Source organism: Ursus americanus, chromosome 21, assembly GCF_024610735.1.
Source record: "Ursus americanus isolate L20-20 chromosome 21, mUrsAme1.1.p, whole genome shotgun sequence".
Taxonomy (NCBI): domain Eukaryota; kingdom Metazoa; phylum Chordata; class Mammalia; order Carnivora; family Ursidae; genus Ursus; species Ursus americanus.
This window is the reverse complement of record NC_142147.1, coordinates 45,315,028-45,334,118: the sequence shown is the minus strand read 5'-3', so window position 1 is coordinate 45,334,118 and position 19,091 is coordinate 45,315,028. Positions and strand designations below refer to the sequence as shown.

General features: G+C 46.5%; 1 pseudogene across 1 annotated transcript in view; it reads right to left on the bottom strand.

Annotated features, from left to right (window-relative positions):
* Window positions 1-5,471: 5,471 nt before the first annotated feature.
* The window catches only part of LOC148108271 (cytochrome P450 2A13-like), a 38,020-nt pseudogene continuing 24,400 nt past the window's right edge, over window positions 5,472-19,091 (bottom strand). The window contains exons 4-10 of the transcript XR_015720863.1: window positions 9,912-10,061; window positions 9,506-9,666; window positions 8,171-8,347; window positions 7,603-7,744; window positions 7,011-7,198; window positions 6,204-6,345; window positions 5,472-5,668 (exon numbers count right to left, since the gene is read on the bottom strand). The product of XR_015720863.1 is annotated as a cytochrome P450 2A13-like (transcript). The remainder of the gene's footprint in view (window positions 5,669-6,203; window positions 6,346-7,010; window positions 7,199-7,602; window positions 7,745-8,170; window positions 8,348-9,505; window positions 9,667-9,911; window positions 10,062-19,091) is intronic.

Genomic DNA, 19,091 nt, shown 5'->3' with positions numbered 1-19,091 from the left:
TACCACTGATTTCCTCTTCCCCTACAGCAGGGCACAGATGTCATCACCCTCCTTAGCTCTGTTTGCCACAACCCCAGCCAATTCTTGATGCCCTGCGAGTTCAACTGTGAGCCCTTTCTGGATGCCAGTCAGTCCTTCAAGAAGATCCCTACCTTCATGCCCTTCTCAGCTGTTGACTACGGACAGGGTGGGAATCACAGCCTTGGAATGCCCAGATTCCCATTCTCCTACGTCCACCCCAGCCCTGATCCCACTCCCCATCCTCACTGCCTCCTTTCCAGTTATGGAAACACAAGCAGCTTCAAACAGTGTCTGCTTCCTGGGCTCAGAGACACCCCCAGCTCTGACTATCCAGTTCTGGAGTTATAGGCAGAGAGCGATGAAACCCTTTGAGGTAGAGCTTACACCGACATTGTCATCTGGTGCAACAGAAGCAGTTCTAGTTTTTCATATTTAGTCTACCACTAAAATGGGGGGAAATATTAATGTTTACATAGTAGCAGAAAAATGGAAGAATTGTAAGAGGTAACACTTAGGATATTGCCAACCGTGTGCACCCGGCACTTGCGAGAAAGACTACAGGAACGGTGAAGAAGGCACAGAAGCCAGGCCTCCCCTTCTGCGGCTCGGCTCTGTCACTGTTAGCTGTGTGGCCTTGAGCAAGTCACAACCTCTCTTCTCATCTGTCATTTCAGCTCACACCTTGTCCTAACTCCAGGACGTCCCCTGGGCGAGTCGCAGGCGCGCCTGGAGCTCCTCCTCTACCTCACCGCCATCCTGCAGAGCTTCTCGCTGCAGCCGCTGGGGGCGCCCGAGGACATTGACTTGGCCCCAGTTGAATCGGGCGGCAAAAGGCCGCCTAGGCTCGTCCCAATGCGCCTGCGCAAGCGTTGAGTTTTGTTCCGTTTTGTTTTGTTTTGTTTTGTTTTGTTTTGTTTTGTTTTGTTTTGTTTTGTTTTGTTTTTCCCCCCACCCGCCCACATGGGCTGCTCATTCTCTTCGTTGTCACACTCTTTTGGCTGGATCATCCTTGCCATCAAACCCTCCCACTCTCCCTACCATCAGTCTTCTGCATGCTCTGTCGCTCTCGCACGCTTATCTACCAACCCGGAGTCAACAAAAGACCTCAAGGAGGAGAAGCCTTATGTTTTAGCCACTTAAAGACCCTGAAACTTGCCTGTGTCTCTCCCCTTTCTCTGGAGCTTTTGTTTCGTTTCCTAGGAAAGTTATCTTGGAAATGAACACGACACAGTGGGCCCGACTTTAAGGGAGGTGGATGGTTCAATGGTTCGTGGCGAAAGAGAGTGAGGTCACCTCTGCCGGTTCTGGCTGCAAGGAGGATAAACACAGAGATGAAACTCTCACATCGGGGAAGCCACAGTGTAGACTCTGAGTCCCTGGAGGCAGGCTTGGGGGTAAGGACTGTGAAGGACTAAAGAGGAAGGGCAGAGAAAGAAGAACCAAGGTGGAAAAACCTACAAGATACTCTGGACAGAGAGAGAACAGGAGGCTAATAGAGGGATGGGCAGAGAAAGGCACGTGGAAAGCGAGAAACAGAAAGCGAAAAAAGGACACAAGAGAAAGAGAATAAGAGCTAACCTGTTACCCATAACGAATCACCTGGCCCCTAGGATTCTAAACGCTTGAAACATATACTCACTCATTTATGTCCCAAAAGAGACTCATGAACTAGATCCTGAGATATCATCTCTCCTTGGAGACTGGGGAAATGAGGCACAGAGGGACTGAATCACTTCCAGGGTCACATAGCCAGGGAGAGACAGGGCTGGAGTTAAAAACCCAATTTGTCCGGGCCCCCGTGTCCGTGATCTTAATCACTGCTTCTCAATAGAAAAGGAAAACGCAAGGGGGCGTCTGGGGGGCTCAGTTGGTTAAGCGGCTGCTTTGGCTCAGGTCATGATCCCAGCGTCCTGGGATCAAGTTCTGCCTCTGGCTCCCTGCTCAGCAGAGAGGCTGCTTCTCCTTCTGCCTCTGCCCCTGATCATGTGCTCGCTGTCTCTCTAGCTCATTCTCTATTTCAAATAAATACATAAAATCTTAAAAAAAAAAAAGGAAAGAAAAAGACAAGAATGTTATTCATTCTCATTAGTCAGTGCCCTGCCATTGGTATGGTTAATACTTAAAATATCACCCTGCAACTAGTAAGTACTCGGCACTGTACTAGTTAGTAGAATTATATTGGAGAACATTTAACTTCTTTTAACTTGTTGTTTTTTCTTCTTTTGGAACTCTGGCTTGATTTATTTTGGGTAACAAATTTATTTGGGCAACAAACAAACCTGTGTGTCTCCTCAGAAACATATGGTCTTTTGTCGACAGAGCAGAGACTGGACTTGGGTCCCCTCAACCTGACCACAAAAATCCAGCATTTTTTTTAAGATTTTATTTTTTAAGTAATCTCTATGCCCAACATGGGATTTGAACTCACAACCCCCGAGATCAAGAGTCGCATGCTCCAACAACTGAGCCGGCCAGATGCCCCTACAGCTACCTCCATAAGAAAAAAAAAGTTGAAACTCTATGCTTCTTGACTAGCATATCTTGCAGGAATGGGGAGGGAGGATGCTTACTGAAAAGGGGATGCTGACTACTAAGACCAGACCAAACCAGTCTGCACCAACAGGGGCCCCCAGTCCTGAAGTTTCACCAACATTTTCCCTCATTATAATACTAAAAATCATGCCAAGGGTGGAGAGGTGTTTTGTGTTTTTTTTGAAGATTTATTTATTTATTTATTTATTTATTTGAGAGAGAGTGTGTGAATGGGGGGAAAGGCAGAGGGAGAGGGAGAATCTCAAGCAGACTCCTTACTGAGTGCGGAGTCCCAGGCAGGGCTGGATCTCAAGACCCTGAGACCATGACCTAAGTTGAAACTAAGAGTCGGGCGCTTTACCTACTAAGCCACCCAGGTGCCCCCAAGGGTAGAGATTTTTTTTTAAAGATTTTATTTATTTATTTATTTATTTATTTATTTATTTATTTATTTCACAGAGTGAGAGAGCATAAGCAGGCCGACTGGCAGACAGAGGGAGAAGCAGGCTCCCCGCTGAGCAGAGAGCCCAATGCGGGACTCGATCCCAGGACGCTGAGATCATGACCTGAGCTGAAGGCAGACACTTAATCGACTGAGCCGCCCAGGTGCCCCCGAGGGTGGAGATTGAACACGGTGATTAGACAACGCAGGAAGAAGTATAACCTTTCAGTGAACAGGTACTAATAAATCCCCATTCTATATGCTTAGATGTCATGCTTTTCCCACCTAAGTTTCTTAAAAAAAAAACTCTCCCTGACCTCTCCTCGGAAAGTCAGCCTGAGGATCCTTCCCTTTGTGCTGCCTCCCTTGTGCTGGAGCATAAGCCCCGATAAAGCTTTGCCTGTGCTTTTAAATTCTGAGTCCAGCCTGGTTTCTACTGTCGCTGAGTCCGAGGACCCAAGTCCAGTAACCTTTTCGTACAATATTGCATCACAGTTGGAAAGATCTGACTGTCTGGTACTCATTAATATTCTCAGGAATTCAAAGTACACTATATCTAATCTCCAAAATCTTCCCATGCCTTCAATAAAAATTTCTTTTTTTTTTTTTTTAAAGATTTTATTTATTTATTTGACAGAGATACAGACAGCCAGCGAGAGAGGGAACACAAGCAGGGGGAGTGGAAGAGGAAGAAGCAGGCTCCCAGCGGAGGAGCCCGATGTGGGACTCGATCCCAGAACGCCGGGATCACGCCCTGAGCCGAAGGCAGACGCTTAACCGCCGTGCCACCCAGGCGCCCCTCAATAAAAATTTCTAAACATCTAGAAATGATCCTTGTGATGGCTGTCCCCCCTTCATTACATGTTGCTTCACTTGCCAGCATTCTTTTCTGAGGAGTTTGAGCTGAGTAAGATCTAAGGAGGTACTTTGTCTCCAGACAATAATAGGATATTTATTTGCATGTGACTTTCAGTTCCAGACTAATTTTTATGCCATAATTCTTTTTTTTAAACAGATTTTATCGATTCATTTGAGATAGAGAGCAAGAGAGAGCACAAGCAGGGGGAGCAGCAGAGGGAGAGGGAGAAGCAGACTCTTCACTGAGCAGGGAGCCGGAAGTGGGACTCCATCCCAGAACACTGAAATCACGACCTGAACCGAAGGTAGATGCTTAACCGACTAAGCCACTCAGGTGCCCTTTATGCCATAATTCTTATATTTTCAACTGAATCGTTTTCATTGGTATACACACTGTCACCTAAATTCAGTATATATAAAATAAAAGTCATTATGGTCTTACCAAACTCTACTCCATGTATAACGTTGACCTGAGCAATCACAGAGGCCTTGTTATTCATCACTTTGAAGTGACTTTTAACCCTCTCTTTTAGGGTGTCAGTAAATCCTTCCATCTTTTAGTTCATACATTTTCTTTCGTGTGTGTGTGTGTGTGTGTGTGTGTGTGTGGAAAGAACGTTTAACATGATAATTACCCTCTTAACAAATTAAGTGCCCAATACAGTTGTCAAGTACAGACACAATGTCGTGCTGCAGATTTCTAGAACTTATTCAGCTTCCAAAATGGAAACTGTACCCATTGACTAGCAACCCCCCCTTCTCCCCCTTCCTCTAGACCCTAGCAATCACCGTTCCATGAGTTTCTGCTTCTAGGAGTCTGGCTGTTTAAGATCCATGCTACAAGTGGATTCATACCCTGTTTGTTCTTCTCTGATTGGCTTATTTCAGTTGACATAAAATCCTCAAGGTTCATGCATGTTGTCACATATGGCAGGATTTCCTTTCTTTTTATGACTGAGTGATATTCCATTGTATGTACATGTCACATTTCCTTTATCCATTCATCTGTCAATGGATATCTAGACTGTCTATCTAAAAATTATTTCTTTCTACAGTGTTTTGTAGCTTTCAGCATACAAGTTCTGTGCCTGTGTTGTTAGATTTATAGTTACCTATTTCACTTTTGTGAGGACTATAAATGGTATTGTGCTCTTAATTTTTATTCCTAGGGTTCGTTGCTGGTGTATAGAAAAAACAACACAAAAAATTGTAGTATGTTTAGTGACCTTGATAAATTCATTTATTAGGAGGTTTTTTGTCGTTGTGGTAGATTCCTTGGGAATCAGTTAGGATTTGTCACCTGTAAAATGGATATAAAGACTGTTCTCTGTTGCATAGGTTTCCGAGCATTAAGTGAGGTGAACGTGTTAACTTTTAGCATGGACCTGACAGAAAATATTTACTCAATAAGTAATTTCCTTTCCTCTCATACCACTTCTGAAAGATCTATCTCTACCAAGGTGAACAGAGCCCATTTCTTTCCTCTTCCATCCTCTTTGCCCTTCCTATTTCCCTAAGCCACCTCCTTGGGGCTAGCCCTGCCCTTCAAAACCCCGCCCCTCCCCATAGCCACGCCCCTCCCCCTCCCTCTGCTTTGTCCCCCAACCAGCTGTACCTTCCCACAACCCCTTGTTTAGCGGGGCTGGAAGCTCATGGTGTAATTTCGTGGGATGGTGGCTAAGCCCACGAGCTTGGGGGACACGTCGATGTCTCTGGGCAGCTGCGGGGACTTGAAGCGGAAGTTCTGCAAGATGTTGGTGAGGAAGAGAAAGAGCTCCATTCTAGCCAGGCCTTCTCCGAAACAGTACCGCTTTCCTGAAGACACAGAATGGGAGGGCTGGAGGTGAGGCCTGCTCTCACTGCCCCCTTGCCCCACTATCCACCTCCAACTGCTTTCTCCCAGAGAGGAGAGGCTGGAATATTGTGGCCTGAGAGATTTTCAGAGACGCCTCTAATCTCTGAGCATCATTTTCCCTTGTGCATGGGATGGGGGTGAGGTAGCTGTAGCAATGGGAAATTTAGATGCCCCTTCTCTCCAGGTACACACTCAGATATGCCTGCTGGGCTCTCATCTCCAAGCGAGGAATCTAAAGAATTTAAGTGACTTTGGACAAATCTCTGACTCACTAAGGGCTTTGATTTGCCCCATCTCTGAAACAGGTGTGATCATCCTTATCCTTTAGCTTAAGCTCAAGTAGTTATGGGGGTTGCAGCTGATGGGTCCCAAGGTAGATCACGAGAGGGACTTCCATGCTGGAGAAAGACACCAGGCTACACCTTGAAGAGGAGAGCTGGGATGAAGGAGGCCCTGTTGGTGGGAGCGGTGGCTTGGCACAGACTGGTCTCTTACCAATGGAGAAGGGCACAAAAGCATCACTCTTCTTAAACTGCCCATTCTCATCCAGGAAGTGCTGGGGGTGGAAGTCACGGGGGTTGGAGAAGAACTTGGGGTCTCTCAGCACGGAGCCCAGCATAGGGAACACTTCGGTGCCCTGGTGAGGAGGAGAGGGGGTATTTGATAAGCCAGAGTCGGGGTAGAGTATGCTGAAAGTGCATGGAGGTTAGAGGGATAATAGGGGTGCCCCAGATGATGAGATATGGGAGGTGTGGGAGTGTGGGTCCTCTCAGGGAGGAGCTTTGGGAGACAAGAAATTCATGTCTCTGAGATAGGAAGCTATGCAGACATGGGGTTTATGTCTCCTGAAAAGGGAAATTTGAAGAAAACAGGTTCTGTGTGTCTTAGGACAGAAGGTGTGGGGCATGTGCAGTTCATGTCTCCCAAGGCGGGAGGTTGAGAGGACATGGGGGTTCATGTTTCCAGAGACAGGAAGTTTTAAAGACATTGGGTTTGTGTCTCTCTAGGCGGGATGTTTGGGGGACATGAGACTCGTGTCCTTGAGGGAGGAGGTCTAGAGATGAAGTTCATGTCTTTTGAGAGAGGACATTTAGGGACATGGGGTTCATAATCCCCGCAGCAAGAGCTCTGGGGGAGATACAGGGTTCAAGAATCTCTGAGTGGGAAGGTTAAAGGGTCATGGTGGTTGAGGAAGTGTTTGATTGAGGCAGTGGGACAGGGGCTGGGAAGCTTCTAAGGGGAATGAGGTGCTGGGTCACAGGGAGCAGGATGGAGGTCCCCCTAGGCAAGACAGGAAAGTACCTTGGGGAGGAGGAACTCTCGAAACCTGGTGTCTTTGGTGACTCTGCGGGCTAAGCCCATGGGGATTATGTCTCCAAATCTTTGGATCTCGTGGATCACTGCCTCTGTGTAGGGCATCTTGGCCCGATCCTCAAACTTGGGCTGACGGTTCTTGCCAATTACCCGGTCAATCTCCTCATGGACCTTGGCTGTGGGAGGAAAGGGAAAGTGTTTAGGCATCCAGGGGTCTCAGGGCAGGGACGATAGTCCAAATATGCACATCCACGTGTGATGTGGACATAGACCATTCGAAACAGACCTTGGCCATAAACATGTTGGTGCAGCGTCCTATTCACCTGGTCTCAACTCTATGTGGTCTCACATACATCTGACTCAGCACAGGAGCTATTTACCCATCAGTTCAGGTATTTTCAGTATTTTAACAGCCAGTGAAACTCAGCTGGTGCTTATCAGAGAGTATCACCTAGCATCTGGATAACAGGGTATGGCTGAGGTTCCAGGGATCTAGGAAAGGTGGGGACATTGCAGTGGGCTCAGAGGAAGTGTGAGGGTCTGTGGCCCCCACCTCACTGCCCCACCCCCACAGCCTTACCCTCCACATCTGGGTGCTTCATGAGCAGCAGGAACCCGTACCGCAGGGTTGTGCTGACTGTCTCAGTGCCCGCAAAGAAGAGGGCCAATGTGGTCATCACCAGGTTCTTCAAGAAGAACTCCGTGTTGGGGTTGTTCTGCTCCTGCAGGGAGACAGGGCTTCAGGCCAGGCCCACTGCCCTCAGGGCTCTCAGAGGCCTTCCGGGGTCTTCCATTTGGACCCAGCTCTCTTAGGTCCAGACCAGAGGTGGGAAGAGAGACCCTACTTCTGCCAGGGCTTTGTTCAGGTGGATGGCTCTGCCCAAACGCCCTTCCCACACTCTTTCCCCGGCTGCCTACCTGTCCTTTACTCATCAGCCCTGGGTCACTTTTTACAGTAGGAATATGAGGAGAGGGATACAGACAGCAAGTGGGCGGTGTGAAAGTGTTGCTTTATGGATCCCACACAGATCCAGCCCATGACAAGTGCTGGCAGATGGATCAGCCACCATTAATGTTCTTGAGATTGTGAGGATGTTATGAGGGGCTGCCTGGGTTTGCAGCTCTCCGCACTGGCTGCTGGGCTGTACCTCCTGCATGCGGATGAGGAAGGAGTCGATGAAGTCCCTCGGGGAGTTGGGGTCCAGGGTGCGTTGGTTCTGCTCCACCTTCTTGGCTATGAAGTCCTCCAGACCCTGCAGCTCCTTAAATGCCTGTTGCTGTGGCCCTGGCAGGTGTTTCATCACTGAATAGAACATCTCATAGAGCTGAGGATGGGGAGAGACGAAAGGCAGGAAGGATAGTTGTTAGCGGGCTGGTTCTGATGGGAGCCGGACCTTTCTTGGAACAAGGAAGGCACTGGGTTAAAGGCATCTGTCCAGGTGTTTAGGATTTATATGGAGCTTGATGAGAGGAGATAGCTAAGTTTTCAGGTGAGTTACGTGTGAGGGCCCCTGTCCCAGAATGTAGGTGAGAAGGATTGGGACACATATCCAGGTTTCAGGTATTTGGGTGTGGCTGGATTGGAAAACGCATCTAGGTGTTCAGATATTCAGTTGCTGTTGAATTGGGAGACTCTTGTTCAGGTGTTTACCTATTTTTTTCTGACTGATATAGTGAGTCACCTGTTTAGATCTCTAGGTGTGGAGTAGGCTAGTTGGAGACAACTATCCAGATATTTAGAGGATATAGAATGGTGGCTTCTGTGTAGGGGTTGAGGTATTAGAGGGGGGCAGGTATCAATTGTTGAGGTGGGGGAGATACCTGTTCATGTGTTTCAAATATTCACAGAGGTGTTGGGGGGCACTTCTGTAAGTGAGTCAACTGGGTTGGGGGACACTATTTGGGTGTTTGGGGAAACATCTATCCAAGTATTTACATGTGTTGGGGTCTTCTCCGTTGGGGCACCTGTTCTGATGATCAGGTGTTTCAGTGGGCTCTGTAGGGGCACTTACCTAGGTCCAGTAGGCTGGTTTTGCTCACCTGTGTACATGCCAAATGATTTTGGTGGGCTGTATTTTATAGCACCAGGTGTTCATGTATTCAGGAGGTGGGCTGAGGTGGTCACTTGTGAAGGGGTTAAGATATTAAGAGATGGACTATCTCAATAGGGACCAGCAGGTGAGCTGAGATGAGGACACATGCCCCAGGCAGCAAGGCTGGGCAGATAACATGCCTCTTGCCTGCAGGCTCTGTTCTTTGTTTGTTTGGTTTGGTTTTTGTATTTTTGGTGGGGGGAGCATCTGTTGAGATATCCAGGTGTCCTTGGAAAGTGGGTATTCTGGTGTAACTGTTCACTGTCCAAGAGCAGTTTTGATGGAACCTGGTCTGGAGGAGGATGGGAGTTCGGGGCACCTGTCACCGAGTGGGAGAGCAGTTGGTAGGTTGTGGTAGGGGTGTTGTAGAGCCAGACTGGGATGGGTTACCTGCCCCATAGAGGTAGCTGTGAACTGGAAGCTTCCCAGCATCATACTCAGCAGTGACAGGAACTCTTTGTCCTCATAGTCAAAGCGGTCCCCAAAGACAATGGAGCTGATGACATTGGACACTGTTCGGCTCAGGAAGAAGGTGGGATCGATGAAGGCACCTGGGGAATGGGATGGGGTTGGGGAGAGACAGGGATTTGGGGGAGCGTCAACTGGGCAATCTTATGCCTGCCCGAGAATTAGAGGAGGGCACTGGAGTGAGGAGCCAAATTTCCAGCACAAGACCCTTGAGCCTAGAGCCCCGATGCCTTCCCCCAATCCAGTCCCCTTCCGGAGGAGAAAGCTCGCGTTTGCGCGCGACCTTGTGGATGTACTCCTCCTGCTTGCTCACTCCCGCCCAGCTCACCGCGCGTGTCCCGGAGGGCCTCGATGAGGAAGCCCGCCTCCTCCTGGATGCGCTCCTCAATGCCGCACTTGCCCACTCCAAAGTCCCGCAGGGTAGTGATGGAGAAGCGCCTGAGCTGCTTGGCGCGCTCCCCATTGCTGAACACCACGCCTGGGGAGGGAGCATAAAGGTGTGGTGAGGCAGGAAGGGGCCCGGACAGAGGTGGGCAGAGAGCAGGAGAGGGAGGATGGGCTGGGGGGAGGGGAGACAGGAAGAAACACAACTCAGGGTCAGAGAAATACTAAAAGAGATAGAGACCAGGTTGGAAGAAAAGAATCAGGGAAAAGGCAAGTCAGATGCCAGAGAAACCGAGATACATAAACACAGAGAAAGAGGGGCGCCTGGGTGGCTCAGTCTTTGGGCGTCTGCCTTGGGCTCAGGGCCTGATCCAGGCGTTCTGGGATAAAGCCAGGCATTGGGCTCTTCTGCTGGGAGCCTGCTTCTTCCTCTCCCACTCCCCCTGCTTGTGTTCCCTCTCTCGCTGGCTATGTCTATCACTGTCAGGAAAATAAATAAAATCTTAAAAAAACAAACAAACAAACAAAAAAACAAAAAGCAACAACAACCACAAAAAAAAAAAAAAACCGAGAGAAAGAGGGAGGGAAGGAGAGGAGGAGTCTGACCTTTGTGGAGATCTGAAAAGTGACAATAAAAATCATGAAGGATCCTAACACTGAGCTAGAGAAAGAGGAAAATGTGCAGAGAACAGAGAGGGTCTGGAGAGAGAAGATGTTTCCAGAGATGGAGGCAGGGGTGTGAAACAGAAACAAGGTGAGATTCTTTTTTTTTTTAAGGTTTTATTTATTTATTCGACAGAGATAGAGACAGCCAGCGAGAGAGGGAACACAAGCAGGGGGAGTGGGAGAGGAAGAAGCAGGCTCATAGCAGAAGAGCCTGATGTGGGGCTCGATCCCAGAACGCTGGGATCACGCCCTGAGCCGAAGGCAGACGCTTAACCGCTGTGCCACCCAGGCACCCCTGTTGTGCATCTTCTTATGTATACATCTGTGTGTGTGTGTGTCACTCCGGGCAGGTACATGGGGTCTCTGCACGTCTGAGCTCATGTGTGTATCAGTGTGTCCGTGTTGGTACATGTATTTATGAACACACCTGTCTGTGGAGTGTCTGTGTGTGCAGAAGTTGGTGTCCGTACCTGTTTGTGTCTAGACATGTACATCTGTGGGAGCACATGACAGGGTGTGTGTGCAGGCCAGTGTGCCCGAATGCACACCAGCCTCTTTGTGTTGGCGGGCAGCTGAGTACATGCTTTGGAGCATGCCTGTTGGAGGACGTCTACATGAGTGTCTGTGTGTCCACCCTGACGTCTGACTGTGCATTCACACGTGCATGTGACCATAAATGGGTGTGTGGATGGACATTTTATGAGTGCATTCTGGCATTGTGTGTAGGCATGTGGGCCACGCTGTGTACACAGATCACCTCATTTGTGCTGATCAAAAAACTTCTAACTGGTTAAGACTGCATTTCTGGGGGAGGTTGAACTGCCATTAGGTTAGATATTGAGCCTGGTTTGTTGACTTGGCCTAACATAAGTGACTCCATTTGGGGCCTGTGGTTTTCTTTTTTAACAGTTTTCAGGCAGTACAAAAATAGGCAGCAGGTGGATTTCCCTAATGAACAGTAGCTTGTGACCCATGACATAATACCTTAGAACGGTATTTTAAGTATAAGCCACATTGAATCAATGCTGTGGTTAGGAACCAGGTCCCAACCCCACCACTTACAAAGGGTGGAGTCATAGGTGAGTTACTTCCGTTCCCTGTCTGTACAATGGAGATCCATCTCTCCAAACCATGGGAAGGGTGACCAACAAATAGTAAGCATTATTTAAGTGTGACCTTTCTTTTCTATTTTTTTTCCCCTCACCAGCATCTGGCACCTAGTAGCCATTTGATAAATCTTTGTGAAATTTAAATGAACAGAAACTTCAAATTCGAGGATTTCTTAGAACCATTCCGTCTTGGGATCTGATGGAATCAAGCCATCAGAAAAGTAGCTGATAGGTGTTGAGTCCCTATAAGTGGCAGATGCTAGAGGAGTCCACCGAGTCATTATAATAACCTCACAAAAGAGGCATTATCGTGAGCCCACGGATGCTGAGGAGGCTCTGAGGGGTGATGGGGCGAGAATGCACCCCACGCCCTCATGATCCCGGTACAGATATGAGCCGCCCTCCCACCCTCCCCTGTGCCCACAGGAAAGCGCATCTGCCTGGGCGAGGCCATGGCCCGCATGGAACTCTTTCTCTACTTCACCTCCATCCTTCAGAACTTCTCTCTACACTCGCTGGTGCCCCCCGCTGACATCGATATCACACCCAGGGTCTCAGGCTTTGGCAACATCCCTCCCATCTATGAGCTCTGTCTCAAGGCCCGCTGAGCGCCGCCTATTGGGCGCGGAAGGAACCGTCGGAGAACAGAGCTCTGTCCACAAATACAGGTCCACCACCTCATCTCCTCTAAGGTGGAGAGGAGCTCACGACAGCTTCAATTTCTCCCAACAGCTGTAAGAGAAGGCACTATTCCTACTGTCATGGGACTGCGGGTCAGGGAGGGTCACCTGCAAATATAGAGATCTATATGGGCTGCATCTAGTGGAGAAGAAATGCGCTGTCCGAGATTTCAGCAACAATCTGGAGGATTTGTGTTCTCCTGTTCCCCTCTGCGAGTGCTTTCCGTCTCCACCAAATTCTTGTTGTAGAGTCTATGTCTTTATGTGATAGTGACCCAAATGTAGTTCAGTATTCTTCTCCCTGATTATCATCTCCCACATAAAATAAAATAAAATAAAATAAAATAAAATAAAATAAAATAAAATAAAAGCAGCCAGGGTATCGAGGCTGTTGTGTGTAGCAGGCATCTCGTGTGTTGTGTGCACTGTTGGGTATAGAAAACTACTTAAAATGACCTTTTAGACGTCCCTGTTATTAATTATCCTTTCTAGCAATCCACCACCAGAGATTTCCCACTTGATGGTCCACATTCCCCCTTAATACTCCATTCCCAACCATCTTGCTGGCTCCTTGCCCCAACCTCCTTCAATCGTCTCTTCCTCTAAACCTGCCTTCCTGGTCTAGAGGGCACTTCTTTCACAACTCTCAGATCCAAATTCTCCCCATTCCATTTTAAAGAATAGTTCAGCCACCCCGACTTCTCTTATTCTATTTCCAAACTCCATCAACTTGCTCAGTGGATGAAAGCTTTCCCTCATACTTCATTTAATTCAACCAACATTTATTGAATACCCAACATGTACCAGTATCTTCTTCAAGTACTTGGGATCCATCAGTGAACAAAGCAGACCAAAACTCCTGCCCTGGTGGAGTTTCCTTCTTGTGGGAGAGGTAGACAATGAAGAATAAACATAACAAATAAGTAAATGATATAGTATGTTAGAACAGCAGAGACTCCAGGATTGGGATTATGATCAGGACGGGGTAGGTCTCACAAGGTGTTGGAGAAGGGTTTCTGGCAGGGAGATAAAAAAAAAAACTGCAGAGTTGTAAAGCAGGAGGCTGTGCATGTGTGTTCTAGATTCCACAAGGAGACTGTAGCTGGAGTGGAGGAGGAAGAGTAAGGGGAATGGGAAGAAGGCAGGGCATTAATAAGGGCCAGATTGTGTGGAGCCTCGTGCACCTCAGTTAGGACCTTGGCTTTTAGCCTGAGTGAAATGATGGTTCCTGGTGAGCACAGGGTGACATACACTGACTGACATATTTTAAAAGCAAACTCTGGCTGCTGCATGAAGAATAGATTGAGGGTGGGAAGCAGAGATACCTGTTGTACAGGCAGGGAGAAGTGATGGGCTTGGAATCTGCTATGAAGATGGAGCTGGTAGGGTTTGCTGATGAATTGGATGTGGCGTGGGAGAAAAAGAGGGTGAGGAATGAGACCTCATCCTTTGGAATTTCTCTTTTAACCTCATATGTCCAGGTACATGAGTCCCCATAATAGTTGGCTTTGTAATTTTAGGGAACATAGACTGTGGCTACTCAAGTATATACGTTTGCTGTAAGTTTATGAATAAGTTCATATTATTTTGTGAATCCCAGAGACCCAGGCTCAGAATATGAGTAGGAAAAAAAAAAAAGAGTTAACACTCAGGGGCTGATGCCGCCACTGTCCCCTCAGGGAGCCCTGCAACACTGGACACTGAACCATGGCTGTGGGACTCTTGACCCATTGCCACCACTGTGGACAACTTCCTGATTGTATTTGTCATTTTGTATTACTTCCTCATGATTCAAAGTTCCAGGCAGGACTATTCGGTTAATCACACGTTAAAGTCTTAGGGCTCAGGGTTTGGTGAGGAAGAATAAATGGTCCCTCTAGCTGCTGTGGTGGATGGCCCCTGACCAAGAATCTCACAACTGGGATTCTCCCAAAATTGGAAGGGATTTTGAGATGGGATAGGCAAGAAACAACAAATGTCGTTCCTTACATACAATATGTCCATTGGCTCTTCTGGAAAGCAAAGGCTGGGTTGAAGTTAGGAGGGCAAGCATTTCATGGAGGGGTAATGCCTGTGAATGATAAGAGAGGGAAGAAACAGAATGGTTAGAAAGGTCTTCAAACCCAGGTGTAGATGTGACACACTTGTGGGATGAAAAAGGAAGGAAAATTGGTCAAGAATAGACCTAGATCTTCATGCAGAGCTGACAGAGTCTCAATCCATCAAAAGGTACATCGAGATTGAAGATTGTCTTTTAGGAGTGTCTCATATTGGACACAAACGGTCACGCCCTACCCCAAAACTGTCCTCAGTCTAGAGCTTTCTTGGGAGGGCACGGACTTGACTCCAAGCTGAAGTAGATCCTGACGGTACTGCTGCTGGAGGCTGTCAGCTCACTGCTCTCTTTGCAGCTGAACAACAAGTTCTCGAAGGGGGATCTGGAGCACATCTCCATGCCCACCACAGACATAGACATACAAACACACATCATTACAGCCCTACTGCTCTTTCCATGAGTAGTCTTTAGAGCTACCAACTCACTTAGCAAGTATATAGCCCAATGGTCATTACACATTATTAGCTGTGAAAATCTGATGCCAGATTTTGTGTGCAAGTCCAATTCATGAAATAGGGAAAAGGATTGCTAATCTCCCTCTGCATGAAGCACCGAAGAGCTCTAGACCCTCAAGGATCCTTCACTTTCTCTCATGAGGAGAAGTCCCCAGGGCTACAAGGCATGCAGCCATTCCAGACACATTCCTGTCCTCAGTCCTGCACACTATTGGAATCTGCTGACATTAAGGTGACCAGGAAAGAGTCAATGACCACATGACTCACAGTCCAGCATGTTAATTACTGGTATCAAAGAAAACCAGTAATTAGATAGGTTTCCTCTAACAAAAACAAAAACCAGAGTTATAGAACAGAAAGACAAAAGAGGCAGAAGGAAAAACTAGGCAACGTGGGGACCATGAACTTCAGTTTTCTTTTCTTGATTGGGCTGCTGATAAACTTGCAGCTATTAGAGGCTGGTTCTGCCCTTGGGCAGTTAGATGGATCATCAATAAAAACAAATCAAATTCTTGATTGGATTGTCCAGGAGATCTTGAGACTTTAAATCTGTAGATTGTGAAAGGCTCTCTCTATCCATATCTATCACGTCCTTAGCACCTTCGTGTTTGTTTTTTTATCATTTCCTTTCCAGAATTTCCCACACTGCTCCCTCATGAGACACATGTATTGTCATTCTTCTCAAAATCTGTCAATTTAATGATCAAGAAAAGGTGACACGCTATGCTTTAAGTTTTTATTTCTTTGATTAGTAACGAGACAGGACTTTTGTGTGTTTATCCTTGCATTTCTACTTTCACGAGTTGTCAGTTTATATCCCTCACCCATGTACCTACTCTATATTCAGAATTTTTCTCATTGAGTCTATCAATTTGTCATGCAATGAAGATGCTGACCTTTATTCTTGGCTTTGGGTAAAGAGAGTTCATGATGCATTTGACCTTGAATTCACAGGGTTTTTTTTTTTAATAACAAAATTATTACTTTTGAAGTCAAATTCTTTCTAATTTTTTGTGATTTGTCTACTTATCTCGAGTTTTAGCAATATCTTCTCTGTCTATACCTTTTGACCCAATAGTTATGCTTCAGAAAGTGTGCAAAGATGGAAACAGGGGCGCCTGGTTGGCTCAGTCGTTAAGTGTCTGCCTTCGGCTCAGGTCATGATCCCGGGGTCCTGGGATGGAGCCTCACATCAGTCTCCCTGCTCAGAGGGAAGCCTGCTTCTCTCTCTCCCACTCCCCCTGCTGGTGTTCCCTCTCTCGCTGTGTCTCTCTCTGTCCAATAAATAAATAAAATCTTTTAAAAACAAAAGATGGAAACACAAGGATGTTCATTTCAACTGTGTTTATAAAGACAAAAATAAGACAAATAACCCACATATGCATTTTCTAGCAGAGCAGCATGCATTGGTTGACAATCCCAAGGGAGAAGAACACCATGCACTGGTTACCAATCCCAGGAGAGGACTCCAACTACATGAAGGGAAGGAAAAATCATCACCATGACAACCACCAAGAATAGAAGTCCAAACACTTTTGCCAACTGGATCTTGGTATCAGAGTTACTAAGGAAAATACAGTGCAGTCAAGTATTGGACGGAACAATGGTGAACTGACACAGAGGAGAGACAGCTACATCAGCTTTAATGGTGCCCATTCATCCCTCATGACCAGCAGGTCTCTTCTAGCAGGTGACACAGGACAATTCACCTCTACTGCACCTCTCTTGTGCCACATGGAGGGACCCTGTCCCCATTCTGTGGGGACAGATATAGCGGTGGGGTTAGCCAGGTGCTGTATGCTTAAACAGAATAAAGAAGTACTCATTGAGCTTAAGCAGGAATAGGTATTCTTAGCCAAAGTGATAAGCCCAGCACAGCCTGTGTAGACTCTTTATCTCCTGGTGAGGAAGGGTTCCAGGCCCAAGAATCATCTGTATGTGGCTAGGGGGAGGGGGGTGTGTCAAATGACTGTGCATGTTGAGACAGGCTCTTCCAATATCCATCTATAGGGAACTGACATATCTCACACAATAAGATACTAAGCAACCAATAAAAGTGAAAAGTGAAATTTAGGCAACATAAAATTACATTATAATTTGTAGTGAAATATTTGTATTATGAAACTATCTTCTGTAAATTTTTGGACAAACAGAAGACTCCATCTTTCTAACCAAGCCCTAGCTGAATTAATTGGTGCTTTTCCTCCAATAAGAAAGATCCGGAACTTGAAAAAAATTACTAAAAATGTTTTCAATGAAGTCTCTTTGATTTTCTACTTGATACAATTTTAAGTGAAAAGCAGATGTTACCTGAGCAACTTTCTTGGTTTTTGGAGGCTGGGCTTTCTTCTCTCCACCTCAAGGATCTGAGCATTGGCAAACCCTCCCAATGTAAGAAGGGTGTGCAAAACAGACTCACTGAAGGAGAGAGGATGACAACCTCATTGCTCCCAAGGGCTGAGCTATCAAGACTCTCTTTAACCACTGAAATTAATGACTTTAATGACACCTAATTACAAGCCTCTCTTTCCCATTTTGACCAAGAGAGGAGGAGTGGAGGGGTACTTCCTCTTCCTCTAGACCTGCACCTTCCGGCAGGATTGCCACTAGCCACATGTGACAAGTGAGCACTTGGAATACAGATAGTGAGAGGAAATCACAATTGATGAGGGCGTGTTGCTACCTTGTTATTAACTCCAGTCCACAGTCTCCCTAGGGTTCACCCTAACTGAGAAAGACAAATCCTGCAGCATCTCACTCACATGTAGAATCTCAAAAAGCCGCTTCTATAAAAACACAGGTTAGATTGGTGATTCCAGAGGCTGGGGGCTGGGGGAAATGGGGGATGTTGATCAGAAGGTACAAACTTCCTGTTACAAGACAAGTAAGTTCTGCAGATCCATGTATAGCATGATGACGGTACTTAATAGTTATTATATTACATACTTGAAAATTGATAAGAAAATAAATCTTGAATGTTCTCACCACCAAAGAAAATAATGATTATATGAGGCAATGTGTTAACTAGCCCTATCCTGGTAATCATTTTGCAATATATATGTGCACCAAATCATCACGTCGTACACCTTCCACTGACACAGTGCTACATGTCAGTCACAGATGAAACTGGAAAAGAAACCCAACTTCAGATGAGCCTTGAATATTATAAAGCAGCCTATCACAAGATGCTGGGGAGCAAGGTTTCAGGCAAAGGGAACAGTAAATGTAATTGCGTACTAACATATGCTTATGTGCATTCAGGAAGGTCTGGAAGAGAGTTTACCTAAATAGAAAGTCTTATTTCTATGAGAGTGGATTTAGGGTTGAACTGCTTACCTTTTCCTGGATAACAAAGCACAACACTTATCGTTGGATAAATATTTTTTGAACTTAGGTTTCTGAGGGTCAGCTGGGGGGTTGCCAGTCTGGGTTCAGCTTGGCTAGGTGGCTCCCCTCCCCATGGCCATCATCTTCCTCATGTCCAGTGGCCCAGCCCAGCCCTGTTCTCATAGTGCTGGCAGAGGTGCAGGAGTGAAATTTCAACTGCACAAGTGCCTTTCCTGTCTTCAATCACTCCACATCCATGACTCAAAGCAAGTCCCTGGTCCACGCCCAAGATCAAGGTGTGAAGACATACACTCTATCCATGGGGATGTGGAGAAGGAGTAGACGTTTCTGAATGATAATTTACTCTGAGTTTTACTTTTTTCTTTATTCTTTTCTGTGTTGTTTAAATTATTTTAATAATCAGTGTGTATCATTTTAACATCAGGGGAAAAGAAGTAATAAAGCCATTCAATTTAAAACACAAGAGAAAAGGGATGCCTGGGTGGCTTAGTAGGTTGAGTGACCAACTCTTGATTTTGGCTCAGATCTTGATCTCCGGGTTGTGGGATTGAGCCCTGCTGGGCCTGGAGCTTGCTTGGGTCTTGCTCCCCCTACCCCTCCCCACCTTGTGTGTGTTCTCTCTCTCTCTCTAAAAAAAAAAAAATTAACAAAAAATTTTTAAAATAAGTAAAACAAAAGAGAACAGAGCTGTCCAACTATTTACTTATATTTATTACTGCCTAGTTTTTAAACCATTAAATTTTTGGTGAA